Source organism: Prorops nasuta, unplaced genomic scaffold (assembly GCF_024137725.1).
Source record: "Prorops nasuta isolate Cenicafe-Biocafe unplaced genomic scaffold, Cenicafe_Pnas_1.2 PNAS00010, whole genome shotgun sequence".
Classification (NCBI taxonomy): domain Eukaryota; kingdom Metazoa; phylum Arthropoda; class Insecta; order Hymenoptera; family Bethylidae; genus Prorops; species Prorops nasuta.
The window spans coordinates 3,146,371-3,169,706 of record NW_027116807.1 but is presented as its reverse complement, the minus strand read 5'-3'; the positions used below and the strand labels follow the sequence as shown (position 1 = coordinate 3,169,706).

The following is a 23,336-nucleotide window of genomic DNA, read 5'->3' as shown; positions in this document are numbered from 1 at the left end:
TACTTTTCTTGTTTAATGCATTTTACTCCCTCTATTAAGCCATGCTTGTGTTATATTATTCTAGTTGTACAAATAAACTCAATTTTTATTTCAGTAGCTATTTCTTTATTCACTCTTGATTTTTTAATTATTCATAATAATGTTCTATTGAAAATTGAAATACACAATGAAAACCCTCTATAATGTCTTTTCTGGAATGAAAATAAATGTCCCAGTGTATCCCCTACAGTAGTGCTAGCTTTGCAACAGCCAGTCTCGATGCTAAACTTAACCAAGCACTATATTAATTTACTCGAATATTTTCTGTCTTTATATTAAATACTTTCATTATTAAATTTACGCAACTAATGTAAAATTATATTTCTATATTTTTAATTTTACTTTCCTTGAGTACATAGTAAAATAGCAAAAGTGAGACCATATTGCATTTTTGATTTGTGTTGTCTACGCGTACATCTTAGTGCGCCAAAAAAGGCTTACCCTGTATCACACTAGTCAAATCAAGATTGAATATATTATAGATATTTTTATAGATATATTCGCCCCTCACAAGGTTAAGTTTATTTAATATTAGTTATTCTAATTTAGAATAAGAGACATTTCATAAATTTGCATTCTTTTTGTAGATTAAAAAATATAAGTGCTTTTTATGCATTCTCATTTGACTAGGTTGGTTGGTGGGGTGTCGTGGCGGTTCGCGGGAGGGCGCGAAAGTGGGTGGTGGGAGCCATTACGATCGGCGGAGTCGTTGAGTGCGGGAACGGGGTAATTTTTACTAGATCAGTTTTTTGGACTTTTTTTTATTTGATTTTCGTTGATTCTTTCCGCTAATGGTCGCAAATGTTTCCTTTTACTTAGTGCTGTTGAGTGATCGTAAAGTTTGTTAACAAGTGTTCACGGAATTCGAAAATTTCTCGGAAAATAATTCGACGCTTCAAGTACAGGCAGCGGGCAGCCTCGGTCGGTTAGTTCGAATTTGAAATAAGCGGTTACTTCGCGTGTGAATACTTGAATAGGAATCGAGTGTAGTTTCGTCGTGATTATCGATGGATGCTAGTGTGTTTAAAAGTTTAATTGAAACGTACGCGAAAATAGTGAAAATCTATTTGGAGACAGTAACGACTAAATTTGTATAATATCCATCATGGTGTCAGGTAATCTACTTATTTTTCATTCTAGTTTTTTTGAGTATATAGCAAAATCTATTTATTTTGACAATGTGTAGTTTTATTGAGAATGTAGCAAAGTAGAAAAATTAAGATGAAGATTACATTTTTTACACTTGTGTCGTTTACCTGCCTGTCTGCGCGCCAAAAAATATTCTCCCTTGTATCACGCTAGTCAAATCGACATTAAATGTATTATGGATAATTTTATCTAGGTAAAACCGCCTGAATGTCATTTTCATTTAATATTACTTTTTTTAATTTAGCTAAAGGATTTTTCTCATGAACAATATTGTATCTCTTTTTTTTTTTTAGAGTAAAGAATATATGTGCTTTTTATGTGTTCTCATTTGACTAGGTTGGTTGGGGTGGGAGGTGTCATGGCGGTTCGCGGGAGGGCGCGAAACTGGGTGGTGGGCGCCATTACGATCGGCGGAGTCGTTGAGTGCGGGAACGCGGTGATTTTTACTAGAACAGTTTTTTGGACTTTTTTTGTTTGATTTTCGTTGATTCTCTCCGCTAATAGTCGCGAAAGTTTCCTTTTACTTAGAGCTGTCGAGAGATCGTAAAGTTTTCTGACAAGTGTTCGCATAAATCGAAAATTTTTCCGTAAATATTTCGATGCTACAAGTACAGGCAGCGGGCTGCCTCGACCGGTTAGTTCGAATTTGAGATAAGTGATTATTGCGGGGAATATATTAATGAAAATTAAGCTTAGTTTCGCCGTGATTATCGATGGATACCAGTATGTATTAAAGTTTAATTGAAATATACGGGGAAATGGTGAAAATCTATTTGGAGATCAGTAACGATTAAATTTTTGAAAAATCCAATATGGCGTCAGGCAATACCGCGAAATGGTGGGGTGATGAGACAAGTGAGTGATTTTGATTATCGTTTTGTTTGTTAATTATATAGTCAAGTTAAGTAACTGAGTAGCAGCAAATTCATGTTTACATAGATACAGTAAATGCCGGAGTGAATGAAGTTCCAAGTACTGCAAGTCTAAGCAAGTAGGGTGTCACAGATGTTTCAAAATAGAGTTAGTAAGAAAAGTTACGGAAAGAGAAATACAATTGTTGACATTATTTACTCGGAGTTGGAATAATTATATTACGAGTTGAGTTTACATTATAAATATTTTACAAATTTGTTAATTATTTTAATCTTTCTTTTTTAATAATCTTTACCTGATTTATTAATTAACGAAATAATTTTATTGAAAATAGCAACAAATAAAAATAACTTATTGCTACATTTTGAGGAAAAAAGAAATACAATAAGCAGAATATATGCCCTATGGATAATAATTATTTTTTTTAAAGTTATGAGATTATAAGAAATATCTGTACTGGTTAATGGTATAAGGCTTTTCTCCCTGTTTAATTAATATTATTGCATTATCCTATTCACATTAAAAGTTGATCTTTTATTTATTGTTTTTCCTTCTTCATTCGCACTGAATATTTTCTTTATTGTTAACACACTATCTTATTAAAAAGTGAAATGAAGAAAGAAAAATTTGATGCTTTTTTCTATAGAATAAGAATAGTTTTCCGGAGTTATCCTTTAACAGCTGAGTGTCAGCTATGCGGCTGGGGATCGCGCTGCTAGAATTAACCTCAGGAATATCAGATATTTTATTTACTTTTACCCTTTTACATTTTACATTCAGATTTAATATATTTCTTTCAATATTTACACAAAAAATTTCAATTATTACTAGAAATTTTTACCTTCTAAAAGATTAAAATATAAAATAAGATTATTGCAAAATTCTAGAAAAAAAGCAATTTACCCAGTACGTGTACTCTACCCAGTTTATAATTGCCCCTTCCCCTCAACATAATTCGATATTTTTATAATGCGAAATTTAAACAAATAATCCCAATATTTTATACAAAAATTCCAATTTCTATTCTGAAAATAAACATTAAGTAGACACAATAAGACTGATAAAAAATACTAAAAATAGAAAAGAGCCATTATCCGATACATTGTGAATATAATAATAGCGTTTCACACTGTATTCAATCCTAATGTTTTGGTATGACCAAATTTACACCGGTAAGTGTGTTTAACAAGCAGCCGCCAGCAACACACACACACACACACACACACGAGGAGGTTCGGAAGACACCATAAAAGTTTGAAAAGCTTGTTGTTTGTGGAGGCACAAGCACAAGGTAGGTGGATATTCTTTTTCACGGTGATCTTTAGCACGTAGGCCTCCAGGATTGCGACAATCTGACGACCGAGGCACCGAGCTGCCGAGTTTCCGGTGAAATGAAGCTCGCGCGCGGAGACGAGGAGCGACGCGTGTAAACACGAGGGAGGAGACGGCCGGAATGCAACACAACCACTTGTTCGCGCCGGATAATTCTTAAGTGGCTGTGTGTGTGTTTTCTTCGGTATGTCGTACTATCTCTGCCCCGTGTCTTTTATGCGCTCTTCACCCAGCGTTAAGCCTCTTTACAACTACATTATGCTTATTTTCTATAAATGTAAATGCTATAATAGAAAAATTATAGCAACACAAAACTATAGCTTAGTTTATATATAAGTATATAGAGAGAGCCGAAGTTGATACATAACATTTTTCCAACTGTAAGAAATATGAGTTTTTTTTTTTAGAAAATTTCCCTAAATCCAAATTTATACAAAAGGATTTTTGTACGGTTATAGGGAAACAATTGGTATCTATTGTAATGGTTAAGGAAACAAATGGTATCTATTGTAATGGTTAAGGAAACAAAGATATTTTGCGTCTGTGTTCTACAATACAAAGATGTCTTATAACGCGAAAGTTTCTTAATATTTTGATAAAATCTTTGAGCAAGATGTGGACAAAATTGTTTTCTATATAAGCTTCAATTAGCACTTGCATGCTATAGGTAGTATGTTATTAGAAATTTACTATATTCTATATTGAGATTTTCCATTTTGACAGTGGATCGTCGTGTACCGAGAAATTGAAAGTTTAGTTTGATAAAGTTTTCGAAGCACACACGCTTGGTTTATTATACAAATTGCATAGTTGAGATTCACTCAGGTAGAAGATTGTAGTCGAGGTTAATGATATTCGGGAGTCCCCCCCCCCCCCGTCTCAGTTATTATAATACAGTTTAGATCGATCTGGGATGATGGCTGGCTCGTTTGGCGAATAACGTTGAGAAGGTGGGAGTATCGGATCTGGTATAATAATAAGAGGAAGGCAATGCGATGTTTGTAATTAAAAGACGGTAGACTGTAATCTTGAGGCCGTTAAAGACCATCAATTACGGCAAGAACCTTCCTAACACGGACAGCATCTCTAAGCGAATCTTCGCTCGGAGCTGCATAATTTGGAACGAGCAGCTCGATAATCGACGCCTGCGATAATGCCTCTACGGATCATTGGCTTCTCGGAATCGGCCCTCGTTGAACCATCGCCATCCTTCAGATTCTTCCTCGCTAATATTTCAATAGGAAATAATCAAATCCTTTGTCCAGACTATCGCGGTAATGGAGAAACAGAATGATAACAGTAATAAAACGGTTGTAATAGTTTTCTCGGTAGATGTAAAGAATAAATAGAAAAAACGTGGAAGTGTAAAAACCTGTTTGATGCGAAATCTCTAACGAATATAAGAAAAGGGTGGAAAGATTTCTTTTAGCGTCGCGTCGATGAGAAATAACGAAGATGCAGGCTCGCGTAATAATGGTGCATTGCATATAAATTCTGCTTGGTTATAAAAAGCTTGAAAAAATTTGACGAACGTGAAACGATCGTTCATAATTGAATTTTTATTATCGATCCAAAATAATCGTGCATTTTCATGTAAGATACGAAGTAAAATCAATCTTTCAACTATATCGCTTAAAAAAGGTCGTATCGAATCTCGAGTAATTTAAAGCTTATCCGAAGATTTGCTTTTCGGACGAAACTTTGCAAGAGAGCGCGGTTTATTATTCTGTTAAGAATTACGGTCGGTATGAAATATTACCAGCTCTCCGCAGTATTTTATCATAGGTATATAGTATAGGTATTATTATACGGAAGTGGTGGTCGGTAGCCTGCAGAGTCCGCCCGTTAGTTTGGCCGGCTTAAACGAGCATGACTCGATCGGTAAAGAGCACAAGTTCTCGGTTGATTTTAAAGCACGCGGGGCGCGACGAGGAACAGCGAAGAATAATTAGCAACTCGCGAGTGAGAAATCGTCTGAAGTGTGCCACGTGCGAGTTTTGCCATGTGATCGAGACTGCAGCAAAATATAATCCGAACGAGACCGAAATTAATATTAAAACTGTGCTTTGTAGAGAGAGAGAGAGAGAGAGAGACTGTTAATTCCTTTCCTTATCCGAGCTATTAAGAGCTAGTTCGCCCGCTATCTCCGTGTCAGTTATTCAAGCGGCCTGGCGTAATATTCTCGCTTCTACACACGGACCAGAATCTCCGGAAATCGTCCGTTATAGGCAGAGTGTCGGTGATTAATTATTATGCAAACTAGCGGTACAGCTTTGCGGCATCTCCTGTGTACCTTACATAAACACATTTCTCATGTAATCTAATCGGGAGTACTCTCCGTGAATTTTTATAATTACCTCCTAATAGGCCGGTATAAAATTATTGTCGAGAGATGACGTCAGAGTAGAATATCGAGGAACGGTTAAGAAGTTTCCGGTGTGGGCTTGAAATTGGGAAGAAGAAATAGTTTGGAGAAAATCCTGGTGCTCGTTGTACTGCATTTTATCTTGGAATCTCGCTCGATTCTTTCGTTAACCAGAGAGATCGAACCGTGGACGCATAGTTCTCGTTGCTCCTTTCCACTCGCTAAACTCGTTTGAACCATTGGAAATAAGGAGGAAGAGAGAAAGAGGAAGATCTCGGGAAACAACGACGAAATTTTCGATGAAATAATAATAGTAAGGACAAAAAGAGAGGAAACTCGACGGGATAAAATTATACTTGCAGGAAGTGGGGGGGATGGATTTCCTAAAACCTGCGGACTCGTTTGTTTACAAAGAGAGAGAGAGAGAGAGAGAGAGAGAGAGAGAGAGGAAACTCTGTGGGAGACGTAGCTGGATCGGTTGTGTTTACAGTGCGTTTACACGGAAACTCTGAAAGAGCGAGTTTACTTTGTGATCGCGGCACCCTTGTGGCCATCGAAAACTCGCAATGTGGATACCTTCGCTTTTAGAGGAGAGAATCGGTCAGGACAAACAGGACTCGTCTCTCAACGCGCATAGAAAGATCTATATATATATTTATATACATACATAAAAGAAGTTGAGTTTTTCCAGCTCGCGACGAACGATAATTCTTCGTTGTGGTTGAGTTTCCTTTTTGCGTGGTGGAGTGGGGTTTGTTTTTGTTTTTTTCCTATAATTTCTCGAACGGAGCAAATACGTCGATCAGAGTTGGCTCCCATGAGTGCGGAGAGGGTCTTTGGGACTTCCTGGTGGTACCGGACCAGTTTCCAACTGAGGAGTTGGTCGAGGGTTTGATAACTCGCGGACAAGAAGGTAGGCAGGCACCTCGCGGGGAGATTCCGTAATGCCTCGGTTAAGGTCAAAGCAGGTGCGTCGAGGCCTACTAGGGATGCGAACTGCACCGTTTCTCCCCCCCCCCCCCCCAACCCCACCCCCCTTCCCTCGCTCTATTGATCCAGTCATTAGGGTTCCTTCACCTCGACCTTACGAAGAATCGTCGAAGGTGACTATAACTGCTGCTACTACTATACTACTACCACAACACTGTTCGTTATAAGCTACCGGGACTCGTGCTCCAGCTGCGACTGCGCTTCCAGGGAAACACGTGCTACTGACACTGCTACGATTCTCTCTTATCTCGTATTCCTCGATCATCTCGTCGCGTCGTTCTTTCTTTTATTTATTGCTATAACTAATGTCAACTCGAATATATGAAATTGTGTCGGTCGAATTATAGAATCTCGTGTATAGCTCTATTCGTTATATATAGATGTGTATTATATCTGAAAATTACAATTTCAAGAGTTGGATACATGTGTATGCATTCTAAGAGATGGATAGTTTGTCCCCGCGATTAAACGTTTGGGTTAATTCGCAGCCTTGGGATAAATAAGTAAAAGTGGCGCTCTCGCGAGCGCTAAGATAATTAGGTAGACGAGCATCACTCGTTATATGGTAATTGCGAGGTCGAGCCAACAGCAGCGGCAACACATCCTTCCATTCTATTAATTGTAAATTATTATTTATACTTGTACCGAACCGTCGAGCAATGGTTACAAGTGTAATTACGATCTCGCTTAAGCAGAAGAAATATAGTATGTGGAAAATTACGTGGTAGCGTGATGAAAAAAGGAGGGGAGGAGAGATTTCAGCGTATAGTAGATTGATCGGAAGAATAATAAATAGGCGCGCATTGGTATTTGTTTACGATGTTGAAATAGTCGAAGATCCGGTTCCGGATGAATTTCGTTTTGTAAAAATTGTGTCGTGCAGAAGAGTAGTAGAAGAAGAAGAAGAAGAAGAGTGGTTGCGGTGGTCGCGCGCATTGCATGGACCAGGTGTGTAAAGGCTGCTATACACACACACACACATATATATACAGGGAGTCCCGGAGCAGTCGAGGGTGGGTGCGGAATGGTCCCCGGAGTGCAGCGATGGAGGGCGGGCCGCACGGGGGAGGTCGTGCACGCCCCTGGCGAACCGGATGTAGCAGAGAGCCACCCAGAGTAGCCAGCAGCTCAGCCTAGTGTCTTACCCCGTGTAAACGCGAGATAGCATCTTCTCTCTTCGGCTTCTTCTCTTTCCCTGCAGTGCAGGTTCGCGCCAAGACCTGTCGACGCCACGGTGCACGTGTCCTTGGGACCATGATAATCGCGAACACCCACGACAACGACAGTCGTTAGCTCTTAAACCATGAAGAGAGATCGTGCATGCCTATTCTCATCTTGTTATTCGCCCCCTCTCTCTCTCTCTCTCTCTCTCTCTCTCTCTCTCTCGAGAGAGAGAGAGAGAGAGAGAGAGAGAGAGATCCCAACATCGGACTCTCCGTGCCCTCAGGATTCTCCGCAACTGATATATACCTGTACACACACGCCTCTTTCGTCTCTCTTTCCTATCATTTGCTCGATTATCCCTTTCATCGAATAATACCGCTGCGCGTCCACTTTAACAGAGAATAAACCTCCCGTACTTTCTAATACTCGCTTTCCTTCGGCTACTGCAAATGTGTATTATGCGTGTGTGTGTGTGTGTACCAAAAAAACGATCAATCGTGCAAAGAGGAGTTTTTGTTAAAAGTCAAGAGAGAACGCTCAGTTTTTACGAGTTTCCAGGCTTGAATTTCGTCGAGTGAGATATTTCGGAACGGTGAGGGATAGGGGGTGGGGGGTGATAGATATATCGCATGTTGATAGCAACAAAGAGTAAAGTTGCAGCGCGCACGTTTTCCTATATACCGTATTATTACGAGACTCGGGGAATGGTCTTGACCGAGGTGAATACACACAGCAGCCTACGTCATCGTATAACGTTTCGTCCTCCCTCCTCGTGCCACAATTCACTCGCTCGCGATGACTTTTGCTCGAATCTCGAGTTTCCCGCGCAAAAGGAGTGCCGCGGGCCACTCGAATCGAGCGCGGAGTGCCGCTACGATGAAAAGAGTTTATTAATCGCTTCGTATCGATTAATTGGAGGCTGCATGGACGCTGCTAATGGCGCGTAGTCCGCACGTACAGAGAAGAGGAAGAGGGGGTCCAAGGGTCGTTTGATAAAAAACGTTTGCGTATAGCTCTCGCCATTATATCCACACAGTTTCTCTCTCTCTCTCTCTCTCTCAACACTCACTTGAACACGCATCGGGAGTCGGCGTAGAATCGTGGCGAGAATTTCGCACGCCTAGCGATGATGAAGAAGCGTCCTGGCGGAAGATTAATGGAACATTAGGTGGTCTATAAACCGGCGGATGCATCGCGTTTTACTCTGGAGCGGAGTGCGTAATCTTTTATAGGATTGCTCGGTGAGAATGTCTGGACGGCGCAGCGTTGGCTGTTACAAAGCGTTGGATCAGTTTCTTGCGAGGCGGGATTTTCCGGGTGGATTTTTCAGGGCTGGAAAATGAGTTTTGTCGAGAGGCGCGCGCATGCACCGAGAGCGTCGCCGGCAGATAAGACGTAAATGCGCGCGAGGTGTGATAATAAGGATGAGAGGCGTGCGCGCGGCATGGTTCACACTCGACGGGGATCATTCGTCATCGGGTAAGGGGATGATCGGGCAGCCACGAAACCACCGGCTTGCCGCGCGTCGATTGCCGAGTAGAGGGAAAAAAATGCACGAGATGGCCGGTCGCTTAACGAGCGCGCGCGCAACGGCTCTCTCGCGATCGTTAATCCTCTCCTCTTCCTCCTATGTAGGTATATATATATATATACGCAAAACTTGCTCGAGCATGAAGAATGAACTCTGCTGCCGGTGCTCTCCTCCGCCTGTTGCTCCAGCGATACTACATATATATGTAGAGTGTGCACGTATCCAGCCAATAAAGAACTGTATATATAGACCGTTTCGCGTTGGGAATTTTTTCAAAAAATCTGCGTAATTGTAAAGAGGAAGATTTTTGTAGAGTTGAGTGGTGGTTGAGAGTATATATATATATATATATATATATATATATATATAGATCGATCGAAAGCACGAAGAGCGAGCAGTCGCGGATGGTTAATTGGCGGGGAATTTAGTTGGCGTCGGGCGGAAATCTCTGTGATCCTCGGACTGTGCGGCGCGGCGCGCAGACTGGATCCGCTTTATTCTATTGCTTGTGTCGTAAATATAAAGAGGTTTTCATGCTTGGCCGAGTGTAATTTATCGAGGGCCGCGCGCGAGCGCGCGCTCGTACCGCTCGGACGGAGAGGAGAGACTGTATCTTGACCGACCGGAAACGTGATCGGATGCTGCTGACCAATCAAGGCACCTTGTTAATCGAGATTCTCTCTTCCTCTTTTTCTATTCTATCGCCTCGTAACGCACGCGCGCGCGCGGTTTACCAATAACGATTTAATTAAATTATCGCGAGTTTTTGCGCCGGGAACTGGCGGCGCATAATTCGAGCGCGCGCGGTGCCACCTTTTATATCTGTGTATGTATATATATATATACGGTTAAGCCATTTTCGCGTGGCTCGCGCGCCGCGCTGCAGAGGCGCTTATCATCGTATTACGCGCGATCGAGCATTCGATTAATTATGCAAGAGGCTATAGCTTCTTTTTGCCCGCGACTCCCAAACAGGAACTTCGCATCAAGATACCACTTGGCTATTTTTACGTGCAACTCTGCGCGCCTAGAGAATCCCTTCCGTTTAATTGCATTTGCCAGTCACGACTCGTATTCACTTATCGATGATGTTTTAATTGTGATTTAGAGTCTTGGTAAAGAAACGAGATATACTGGATCGGTGATATGTACAAGCCTGTGTACACGAGTGCCATGCATTTGCTCGAGAGAGAGAGAGAGAGAGAGAGAGAGAGAGTACGGCGTGTCGAACCGGAAGTGGAGGCCAGCGATTGGATAGAAAATATATATAGCAAAGAAAAGGTAGGATCGTAATAATATAATAGTACGTGCTACGCGTACATAAATGTTACTGAAGGATATCGAACGAGAGTGGGATTCGCTCGATTATTGGAGATTTTTGCATGGGAAAGTTGTGCGGGGTATTAATGTAGAGTCTGCGCCTGTGTTTGATATCTAATTGCACATATATATATAGGATTGTTTAGAGACGGAGGAGAAATGATGGATCGATCGATCGAACTGACGGAAAGTACGGAAACAGAATTGGTTCCTAGGCTATCTTTATACTTTCTAACCCCCCCCCCCCCCCCCGTATTGTTGATAGAAAAGCCAATGATCTCATTAAATGAAGCTCCTCGCGGGCAAATAATTTTCATCCTGAGCAAGCACACGTAACGAAGAAGGATCAATTGGCTCGTGTACGAAAGAATAGAATGGAAAACGTGATAAAGGAGCGTATAAGCGCTGTGGGAGGGGGGAGATTTGAGGAATAATTCTTTAAAAATGTAGGAAGACGGATAAATAAAGTGTAATGGCAGATTCGAATTGGATTGATTTTTTGCTCGTCTCGTCCGAGTAATGTTTCTCGTGTGTTAATTATTGAATCGTATCGATGAAAAGTGTATATATATATATTGGTTGCGTGTAACATATACAGCAATTTAGTAATCATTTACACCGATGCATGGTTGTTTACGTTTCATCGCGAATCACCTAGTTATACGATCCCGGTGCTTCCGTCAAGCTCCATTTGGTTCGGTCGCGCGAGGAATTCCGCGCGTTTCTCGCTCGACTTTTGTCACGTTGCTTCGCCACGACGCAGATTCGTATATGAAATAACATATTATAATCGTCTATCGCCAGCGTTATTGTTGTTTTCGTTCCAAGCGTATCGGCAATTTAAATCCGGCAACTTCCGCCAACTTCCATTTCGCTCGGTATCACATGCGCGCGTCATCCAAATTGTGATTTCTCACGAGTTGACTTTGATGGAGCGCGTCTCGAGTCGAATCGATTTAATCGCGCGGTGGCGTATTGTGGAAAGATCTGTGTATATATATATATATATATATATATATATATATATATATATACATAGAGGAGGTATAGTTTAGAGTTTAAAAGAGGGAGGGGGGTGCGGTAGAGGTAGCAGAGCCGCAGCAGAGCCGGCGTGGCTCAAACGCGACCACTATTACTTGCTTATAAGGGATACTCGTTAGCTGAAAAGGATGACCGTCGACCTCGAGGCAGACCACGAGAGCTGCACACATCGGCATGGTTGAACTTGTACACTTGGTATACACACAGAGAGTTCTCCTTAATTCGCTGTATAATGTTACGTGCGATTGTACTTAATTCTAAGGCCTGTTCTTACGGTACTTGCTTTCCCAGAAGCCGCGAAGAGAGCGCTGTGTGCACCGCTCCATCCTCTTTTTCCTCTTTTTCCTACCTATACTATAACTGTCTCCTTTTCTACACTCGTGGATACTCCAGCACCGCGCGGGACTCTGTTGCCCTCCCGTTCTCCACTGCTCATCCTCTCTCTTTCTTTATATTATATATATTCCCCGTGGCGCGCGGACTCTGCTGCAACGATCGATTATCAGGCGGGAAAGAGATTTTCTCGGGAGGAGGCCCATTGAGCGCTGTGGGATAGCGCGATAAATAAATCGATCGATCGATACAAAGGATCGAGGCGAGGAACGGTCTAGATTTTGGCGCGTTGAAACGGTGTCACGCGACGTGTGATGGAATGCACGAAATAGCGGAGCTAGGATCGTTCGTTGAGTGAGCGACCGATGAACTGTCGACGTTAAGAGAGTTATATATATATATATATATGTACATAGCTTTGCGTAATTATGCGAGCGTAACTGGGCCAATGGCAGCAGCGCTATTGGTCGCTGAAACACTGGCCCGTTTTCTATACACATGTAGTACGTGATACACGTATCGTGTGCCGGGGTTTTACGCGCGTCGTGTTGATATGTGGTATAAAGCCCCCCGCCTCCTACGGAAGAATAAAGAAAGAATTTTCAGAGACCGGCTGACCGAATTTCACCGGCCGTAAAAATGAGTCGAAGCTCGACAAGTTGGAGTCAAGGTCGCGTTCGCGGTTCCACGCTCGAGATCCCTTCGGCTCCGCATGGCTCTTCGCGAATGGAACGGAACGGTCACGAGAGCCAATTAAGCACCGGTAAATGGACCATTACTACTCATAAATTCGCTAAATACCGTAAAGCCGAAGTTCAGTAGGAAGTTATGCGCCTATGTAGGTTGTGAGAAACTTGTTTGATAAAGTACACACATGTATATACATGCACTTCTCTTTAACACAGTTAGCAGCAAAGCCAAAGAGATTCAAGTACGGGGATGCTAGATACGCGCGTTACGTATGTTGCATAAATTAATTACCTAGATTGCGGATAACGATAGTGATTTTAGACCTCACGACTCTCCCTCTCTCTCTCTCTCTCTCTCTCTCTCTCTCTCTCCGAAGCAAGCTTATCAATGATTTTGGTAGCAGTGTTTCGTGCCACTATAGCGAACGTTCAAGGTTTGGTTAGATTTTTAAGGCTACCGGGTCGTTCCCACGTCTATTCAGGGAGTTTTCGTTGATTTTCCAGATTCGGGACCACGCGATTTAGCAGGGAAATAAATGTAGAAACTCTGTAGGCTTTTCCACGCTCTTCTATTTTTTTTGTCTCATTTTGTTTCGCCTAAAAATCGCTGGTGAGCTTTGGTGCTCGATACGTGCGAGGAGTCGCAAGGGGCAGACGCGCGCGCGCGCGCGCGCGTTCGCATTGAAATTCACCCGATTTCCCCGTCGAAGTAGCGTGTAGGTAGTCGATTTTAATGGAGCACACGACGGGGACCGAGCGAGGCCGTTGATAAACCGCATTCGACGTCCAGCCACGGAAAAGGCGCGCGCGTTACGCTATAGGAATACAAAATCGTTTGGTTTGCTCGATCTCCTCCCCCTCCCCTTCCGCGCTTATCCAGGAAAAAGGAGGAAACTGTGGGTGGAATCGCTGGTCCGAAACACGAGGCTCTCTCGCGCCATTCAATTTCAGCTTCTCCATTTGCCTGATTTTCAAGCGATATGCGGCGTATCTCTTGTTTTGCTCCAGATTCGCGCCGCTTCCCGCTCCTCTCCTTCTCGTTCTCGTTCCTCGCGCAGCGATATTCCATCTGGAATTCTATTTTCTCGTTGTGCTCTAGCCATTCCACAGTTGCTCGCTTCTCCTCTCTCCCCCTATAATCTTGCTTATGCAATTTCCTTCTTCAATTATCTCCTCTTGGCTTCTGTTTTCTAATCTCGTTGCTTAATTCCACCAATCAGACCTGACCCTCTGCCATTTCTATCGTTAACGTGCTCCCCGAACTGCCACACTCGATCTTCGTTCCCGCTCTTCTTTTCTTTGTTCTTTTTGCGAACCCACCGATCGTTTACTTTCGATTCTCCTTCGTTTCGCAGGATACTCGAAAATTCATCGTGGACTCTGTTCCGTTTCGCAGCAGCCACCGGTACAAACTAGCTTCTCTCTCTCTCTCTCTCTCTCTCTCTCTCTCTCTCTCTCTCTCTCTCTCTCTCTCTCTTTAGAGTCTCGGCTCCTGCGCGGAATAAAAAGTAAAAATGGGTAGCTTGCGTTCTTGGTGAAACTGGATTCGAGAGAATCGCACACATACGCGGAACAAGCAGGATCTTACAGTCTCATCGCTCTCCATAGCGAATTTCATTATAACTGTTTCGTGAAAAAATCCTGTGAGTCATATCGAGGACTCGCGAATAGACCCCCACTTTTGTCGTTGATAACAAAGTTTCTCCGTCGATGATCAATGATGCAATCAATCCTCTCCGTGCGTTTCTTCGATTTTGCTCTTTTGCGATTTCACCGTGTATATTTATATGTATATGTATATATATATATATATATATAGCAGAATCGTGGATCGTCGTAGAGAGTTCCGCAAGATTCTCTCGTGGAGTATAATGGAAAGGCCGCGCGCGTGGGCCAGTCTCGGAATCATTGAAATATCCCATCGAGACGATTTTCAGTGGAAGAAATACGCGCATTGCGCAAAATGACGAAAGAATCGGCGTTTTGTCGTGGATGCGTAACTGTCTGATGATCGCGCGCGTGTATATCAGCGTGGATCGAGGGAAAGGCCCGAAATGACGGCGTGGGTGTCGAGAGAGTCCTGCTCGGGCAAACGGATCAATGGAGAACGTTGGAGGAATGATGAAATTGATTTCCAATCGTCTCAAAATTCCGCCGTGCTTTGCCCCACGGTATAATAAGCGCTTTCGAGGGTCATCGGCCCGGATGAAAGAAATTTTTACAAGGATAAACGCCTGTGTACCAGCTTCATTCGTATTCAGCAGTAACGCGACGCCAGCGTATCCAAATTCTGCGATAATCGACTCGGAAGAAGAATTCGTGCCAACCTCCGATATATATATATATATATATATATATATAGAGAGAGAGAGAGAGAGAGAGAGAGGGATGAGGGGAAAACGGATGGATCCCGTGATGGACAACGACTCGCGTAGCAGGACGCCGTCTTCTCGGACTATCGCGTCATTCTCAAAGCGGCCATTCCCCATTCAAAGTGTCTGCTCAACCGTCCTACATATCGATATCCCCGTCAATTTCCCTTCAAACAAGAAACAAGCAAAGAAAACTGACCGTGCAATCCTCATGGAGGATGGATGAAACTCTTCGACTCTACCAAATTGTCAAATATCTCGTCAAGATTTACCATACAATTGATCCGATCGGACGATTTCTCCACTTTTAACCTTCTTTTCGAATTTATTATACGCAAGTAAAAGAGTAACATATATATATATATATATATACAAGAGCGCGGCACATTGGCAAGTATTATTCTTTTCTTCTCTCCTGAATCGCATTTCCCGCTTGACGATATACCACCTGCGCGCGATGTCTTATTGTTTTACATGCCGCATTGTATGCATAAACAATCGTCACGTGACTCTTTCCGAATTATCATGGACATTTCAGCAGAGATAACGTCTCGAAAAACCTTCAACTTCTTTTTCTCCTATACCCTAATAACTCTGGCGACGAATATATCCTTCGCGTGACAATATTTATCCGGCTCGAGTCTCCTCTCAACTATATATATACATAAATCAGTCAACGGAGATTCGCAAGGATCTCCGTCCGCTTCAACGAGAAACGTGGAGATTTTCACTTTTAACTCTCGATCGTGGTTCGCGTACGCTTGTTTCTCGATCGTCCGTTAAATTCTTAGGGGAGATTTGGCGTTTTTCCTCGGACTGGCCGAGATTCCCTCGGGAGAATATATATATATATATATATATATACAGATGGGTTGGAATCGGCGTATCGGGAGGAAAGATCGGTTTTCTACGTATTCCTTCCTCGACCGAAATATTCAATGTAGAACAGAGCGCGCGCGCGCGAGCGAGCGAGCGAGCGAGCGAGGAACACACGACGCGTGAGGTATCTCGCGCGCTTTACCGTTTTACGCGTGCGTGTACGAGTGAGTGAATGAGTTGGTGCGTGATTTAAACGCTCGCTCAAGCGAGAACTTGTCCGAGCGCGCGCGGCTTTACACAAGTGTTTTGCTGGAATGTACGTATATAGCCGAGGAGGAGAAGGATGAGGAACGCGTTGGGACAGCACAATCTCCGTCTCTCTCCTCATCTCTAATCGTCATCCTGTGGCTCTCCTAATACACACCACCCTCCGCACTTTGATAAAGTTAATCCGATATAGAACCGATGATCGGTGTCAATTCTGGTGAATTCGGCTTTTAAACAACAACGCGTCATGCGGGGATGTGAGAAATTTTCATGCAAACATATATATATACATATGTGTGTAGAGATGGACTGTGGGTGCAGCAAGGAATTAGTTTGGGCGAAATAGGCCGAGTGCAGCGTTTGGATAACGGAGGAAGCATGTCGTACCAATAAGTTGTGCGACATAGCGCGCGAGGTTAACTTTCGAAAAACGTGCAAGCAGAATTTCGATGAGACGCGCGTGTAAGAGAAATGCAGGAGGAGGACGGGGTGGGAGGAAAGCTTTTCTACGGGAAAATTCGGCGTGAAGGATTTTCCGGTAATCCCACCGATGCCCGCGCGGTTCTCTTTTCAAACTCTCTGGAGACCCATGCATCGGATTAAGGAAAGCGTCGTGGAAGCTTTTCGGTAAATTCGAGGTTAAAGACCGACACGCTAGCACGCGTCCTGCTTAGCGTACACACCCAAGAATGCGCGCGTGCGTGCGGCTGTCGTTCGGAATTACACCGGTGTGTTTTCCTAGTAGTCGAAAGGATCGCAGCTGTGAGTTAAGCAAAAGAGTTACAACATTCGTACATATATATATATATAGCACTGCTATTGGACCATCGTTTGGCAAAAATTGTTCTCACAATCACGCGAATACGCGTGACCACGAACGCAGCAGGCAGCGATACGTTCATTGGTCTTGTTGCTTCCACTCGATTGCTCCATTTTATTTTCGTCGCCGTGACTAACGAGCGTTCGTCGAGAGCAAAAGGCGGTCTCGCTAATTAGCCGTTGGTAATTAGTAAGTAATTAGTCTGGCGAAGGGCGGACGGTCACTGGCTTCCCTTGGTCGCTCTGATTATTCGGCAAATAGGCAATGGCTCGATATTTATGCTCGGTGTGATTTTACCCAAAGAGAGAGAATTGGTACCGCGATACTCTCTCGTGTGTCCCGTTGAACTTTGCGCGCGGATGGCCAATAGCGCGGCGCCGTAGCCCTGAAGCAGCAGGAACAGCAGCGGCAATCTACGATGCACATTTATCCTCGTGGAAGAGGCAGCTTGGCTAATTAGCGTTTTGTAATTAGTAATTAGAGGCGTGCACACAGGATGGGTTGCGAGGGGGAGGGAAATATACATGCAAATAGTCGGCTGCCGAGGAGCGAGAGATGTTGGCGTTCCCAGAGAGTGTGCGCGCGCGAGCGCGGGGCCACGGTTACTCTTCCATCGCACTTGTATATATATATATATATATATATATATATATATATATATTGGTTGTCTCTCTCACACGGATGAAACTCTATACTGTGTAGCAACGCGCGGCAAGTCGGAGTCGTCGTTCTCTCCTTTGCCTGAGATGTGCTCCTAACGGATCGGCTAACTACGGACGATTAGTCTCCTCGACGTTCCAATGCGAGCATCGTGCACCTAATGAAAATCTGCTGCTGATTTATCGGACCGATTTATCGCTGCTAATGCGACACATTTCATATCTCGTCATTCCTAACGATTTCAGTGTTTATAACGGCTCCATGCGATAGTCGCGATTCTCCAATTTTCGGGAGTATCGATCACGAGTCGCGAGAGTAAGAGAGAGAAGGAGAGAGAGAGAGAGAGAGAGAGAGAGAGAGAGAGAGAGAGAGAGAGAGAGAGAATGTGTTGGATCTTTTGGAGGAGCACGGTTGACGACGTTTGCTATGCCGACGCGAGACGAGCGATGGGCACAAAAGCCACTCTCTCTCTCTCTCTCTTCCTGCGGGTTAACCCATGGATTCTCTTAGTTTACATTTTCGTTTCTGTTAGCGTGTCGCCAGCGAAGGCGATCTATTATTCCGCTCTGTGGAATTTCCATGAGTCATTGTGCTTGTTTCGGATCGCACTAGATAGCGGAGAGTCTCTTTTAAATTCATAGTATGAGGAAAATATCCAGCCTGTCCCATCGACAAAATTGGTCCACTTTCCAAGAAGGCATTCCCCGATCGACTTAACGGTCTATGCCAATTTTCCACGTCCGCTAAAACCTACCATTTTTCCTCCTCTTCAATGCCAACTTTCTTACAGAAACGATTCATCTCTTCTTCTTCATCATCTTCTTCTTTATGATTTCTAATTTCGTTTCAACGACCAGAAGAATCGTACCGTATATAGCTGTATATCGTTATTCGCGATTGATCGGCGAGAAATTGATCGTTTGCGCGCTGCAGCACGTATATATGTATATATATATATATATATATATGTGTGTATATAGAATCTTCCGGAAATGGACATTGGCCAAAGATCCAGGGAATCCAGCAGCCTGGAAGAAGGCCTCCTTGGTATTCACCCACCAGCATGTTTGTCTCGGTATTCAGACACTGTCTCTTAATTGTACGAGGTGTTCGTACATGCTCGGCTGTCTATCCTTCGCGACTATGCAAGTCGACACGCATACCTATTGTACGCTGCTTTGAATTATTTAGACCTCGCTCCTCTCAATCCTCTCGTCATGCCCATTCCAGTGTAAACCATGCTCGCGTGGGAATAAATGAAACTTGCATTGAAAACTCGCGTTCAATTTTCACCGATAATCCTCCACCTTCTCTCTATGACGAACTATATAGCTCGACTCCTGGTCGGAACGTTTCGGAGCCCAGAAAAATTAACGGGAAAATCTCTCTCTCTCTCTCTCTCTCTATATATATATATATATATGTATAAACATTTATATATCGATTGTCCAAAATAAAGCTCAATCTTTTTATACCGAAAGAGGGTCGATTTATATACGAGCGTTGGATTTTAGAATTTACACGCAGGATCGTTCGAAGCCGTGGATCACGCATAAGGTATAGGTCTATCCGGAGGATCTATCCTGATCGATCGATCGATCGCTCGACACATTCCGCAATTTTACACCAGAATTGAGACATTCTAACACAAGAACAAGTTCTAACACTGGCCGAGAGGGTAGAAAATCTCCCATGCAAGCAAAATGAGAAACCATGCCCCTGATAATTCTCTCAATCGTTATTTATTATCGTGATCGATAATGAAGAATATTAGCAACATTACTCTCTCTTCCCTCCAACGATCACAATTTCAACGCAGCAGAATCACTGATCCCGATGGCGTAATATGTCACTGGTTATCACCAAAATAAATTCGTACATATAGGTATACATATATATTTATCAATATATACGTGGAATGAGAGATGGGAGAGTAGATTAACACTTGTGAGTCCTGTGGGGGTAGAGGTTTTGATAATGTAAAGTGCACTTTCTCTCTCTCTCTCTCTCTCTGTGTTTTCTCGAGGAGAAGAAACGAATGTCACTTAGGGGGAGCACTTACCTATTGAGGACGCGTTCGGTCGTCTATAAGGTTGAATCCGCGGATCCTGCCGGAGTGTCTTCGGGCACGTAAAAGAAAACTCTGTTCACCGTACGGAAAATGTTTGTAACGTATCAAAAATTTTCCGGTGTATCACTGTGTCCGATGCCGTGGTTTCCTTATCGATCCTTCTTTATCGCATTTCTCGTCTCCCCTGCACGGAACGTAGTGTGTCGTTAGGCGTTTTTTCGGAGAGCGTGTGCGACGAGCGAGGGATCGCGAGTCTCTCTCTCTCTCCGGTGTGTGTGTGTGTGTCCCCTAAAATCTCACGCGACCGCGCCACGAACGAACAGAAGTGAACTACTCGTGCGCCGCCGGTTCACGGTACCTTAAATACCTTGCAGCCGCGCCGCCGCTGGTACTCGACGCCGCCGCCACCGCCGCCGCCGCCGCCGACGACGGCAGCGGCGGTGGCGGTGGTGGTGGTGGCGGCGCCCCCCCCCCCCCCCACCTCACCACCCCTCTACCTCGCTTTACCACGTAGTAGCCAACCCCACGCCTCACCCGGATCGGCGGGGGAGGGAGAGAGAGAGAGAGAGAGAGAGAGAGAAGCGCGCCGCACCGATCTCCGCGCCCGCCGGCTACGCGAGAAACCATCTCCCTCCCCCCTCCCCCTCCCTCTCCAACCTTATCCTTCTTCTTGCCCATCCTCCTCCTCCTCTTCGTCTCCTAGCTTATTCTCCCCTTCCCCGTACAATTCCTCCTCGTCTCTCTTCTCCATCCACCCAATTTCTTCTCCTCCGACAATACTTTTTCTTGGTGAATTTTATCACTCTCCCATTCGTCTCCGGTGGTCCACCGCGTCCGATTCTCCATACACTCGATCTTGTTCCTCCTTGGAGCGCCAGGTAGAAAATTCTCCCCCCTCGCTCCGCCAAAATCTATATACCTGCGAGAATCATTGGATCGGATCTTTGCGGAAATTGCATGGCCAGAATCGCGTTGACGTCAGAGTATCAAAATTTAGAGGAGGAGGACAAATCCCGCCGGTCGACGCTGATCGAGGAGAGTGAACGAGCGGAGCGAGCGCTGCCAGCGTGCCAGGACTAAAACCTCCTGACGATGCTGTGGAGGGGGGAGAAGAGGATTTAGCGCAGGCGCAGATGCGCAAATGCTCGGCTATCACGCTCGTTCCGCCGCATTCGCGTTCCGCACGGTCTTCCGAACGTATCTCTCTCTCTCTTTCTTTCTTTCTTTCTTTCTTCCTCATTCTTTTGCAACGTGAAAATTGCCAAAAATGCGCTCCTCGGGATCCGAGTACACTAATCTCCTTTAAACAATCTGTATACCGTTATCATATGTATTTAGTCCTTCGACGTATCTTCGTCGTTTGGTAATATTGTTGCAGTATTATCGTACTCCCGTTTCAAAAGAAAACTGGTATTAATTTTATATTTTCTATTCGACGACGAAACGAGATGGCACTCCACGTAACAATATAGCACAGCGTTAGAACCAAACTGGTATTGGTCATCGTTCTATGATATTCGAGTAAAACTAATAGAGGGAATGGGGAGGGAGTCGTTATCTTTGAAAATCTGTCGACTGACGTCACGCGCGATCAATGAGCGAACGTCAGATGTGCTTAACAAGAAGAAAGTCGAGGCGTCTGAAAAAATGAGCGAGCAACACGAGTGTCCTGCTGCTTGAGTCTTATTGGCACTTCTCGGACTCGACGAGGATTGGTCAGTGGCATTGGAAATTCAATCTGCTGAGTCACGAGCGATCGGTGGACTCTGCGAAGAAAGAGGAAGAAATGAGAATCATATATACGCGTACATACACGAACAGATGTATCCGACGTTACATTATCAATCTGCTTCCAGTCGCGATCCTCCGGAAGGATCCTTCGCGAAGAAACGGACAATCGCTGGATGGAATAATATTAAGGATTATATAGACGAAAATACGGCACATCAGGTCGAAGCCGAAGAAGACGACGAGAATGCTGCATAGTCGAGCAAATTATCAACATCTGTTTTTGGCTGATCCTCCGGAAGAGATCCTACCTGAAGAAAGGGACAATTGCGGGATGGGCTGATGCGAAGGACTGCGCTAAAATACGGCACATGAGGTTGGAGCCGAAGAAGATGACTGGAGGATCGCATGCTCGGACAAATTTTTAGCCGGCCAATCTTTGCTTCCGGAAACGTCTCCCGACCGAGGCTTCCTGGAATCGTTGCGGCAAAAACCCCGGCGCACCACCTACGTCATCCTCCGGCTTGTTCTTCTTCTTCTTTTTCCTCGTCCCTTTTCCTGCCGGCAACCCTCGAATACGACTCAGCCCTGGCATCCGATCTCTTAAAAGGCGCGATATACGTACGACTCTGCCGTGTGGGACTCTCGGAAATTTACTTTTACTCGGACCCACGAGCAATTTATACGAGGGTGCCAGAATATCTCTCAAAGATTTATTAGCTCTGCGCTATGGATTTGGGCTATATTATTAGAATGCGTAAAATCTCTCTCTGCGTTTGCTATGATTATATATATATATATATATGTATATATATAATGAATCATCGTACCAGGACCATTAGCGAAAAAAATCCCTTTGCTATTCCGTCGAGTCAATGGTAATAGTGTATCCGCAGCGATTTTCGCAGTATTCGCAATTTTGTTGATGATTCAATTTCGATCGACAAGGGGATTCTTGCTGCAAGCGGATAGCCTAGCGGTTTATCTTCTATTTGATTAACTGTTGGAATTGTAGCTACCGCGCTTTTCTAAGATTTCTCGAGATTCCTACCAAACTCATCGACCTCGAGTGCAACGTTTTTCTCGGGCAACTGCGTCTCTCTCTCTCTCTCTCTCTCTCTCTCTCTCTCGTAGGAATTAAGACACGCTTGCTCGGTATCTCGAGGAATAAGCTGTTTAACGCGAGAAAAAAATTGGTAAAATGGGCAAGGCGTATTCACCTTGGATCTCCTCGGGAACTACGGAGCACAATTTACTTAGCAACTCGGGTCGTCGGGTAAGATTTCGGTGTTGAGCCAACGTCGAGGCAGCGAGCGTATACGCAACCTTCTCTTCCCTCCGCCTTTCACAAACGGTGCCATTGACACTGACATAATAGCGCCAAACCGCGCAGCGACTACTAGTAATCATGATGTAGCAGTGAAATTCCTCGCTAATGCTTTTTACATAACTTTGCGTACATTAAATAACCTCGCGAAACAATTGATGAAGAGCTTTCGGTTCGCTGCACACACCGCACACTCATGTGCATATGTACATAGAAAAAAGGTAAAATCCGTTACAAGGATTAGCGTTTAAAAGTATATTAATTGCAATACCAAGTATAACGTTATAGTCCCGAAAATGTCAATTTATAGGATGAATCGAGTCAAACATTGCACAAATATAGTAAATACGTAGAAGCATCGATCGTGATAAATTCAGTGGGTCGTAAAATTGCGGAAAAGTTGAGATCTCGGTAGGAAATAAATGTTTGTCGGTGGCGTAGGTATA

General features: G+C 44.0%; 1 protein-coding gene and 1 long non-coding RNA gene across 2 annotated transcripts in view; one reads left to right on the top strand and one right to left on the bottom strand.

Moving 5' to 3' along the window:
* Positions 1 to 20,118, bottom strand: part of tnc (tenectin) — a 40,145-nt gene extending 20,027 nt beyond the window's left edge. The window contains exon 1 of the mRNA XM_066733021.1: positions 19,827 to 20,118. The gene's annotated coding sequence lies outside the window, so the exon portion shown is untranslated. The remainder of the gene's footprint in view (positions 1 to 19,826) is intronic.
* The window catches only part of LOC136777029 (uncharacterized), a 212,350-nt gene that overhangs the window by 924 nt on the left and 188,090 nt on the right, over positions 1 to 23,336 (top strand). The window lies entirely within an intron of this gene.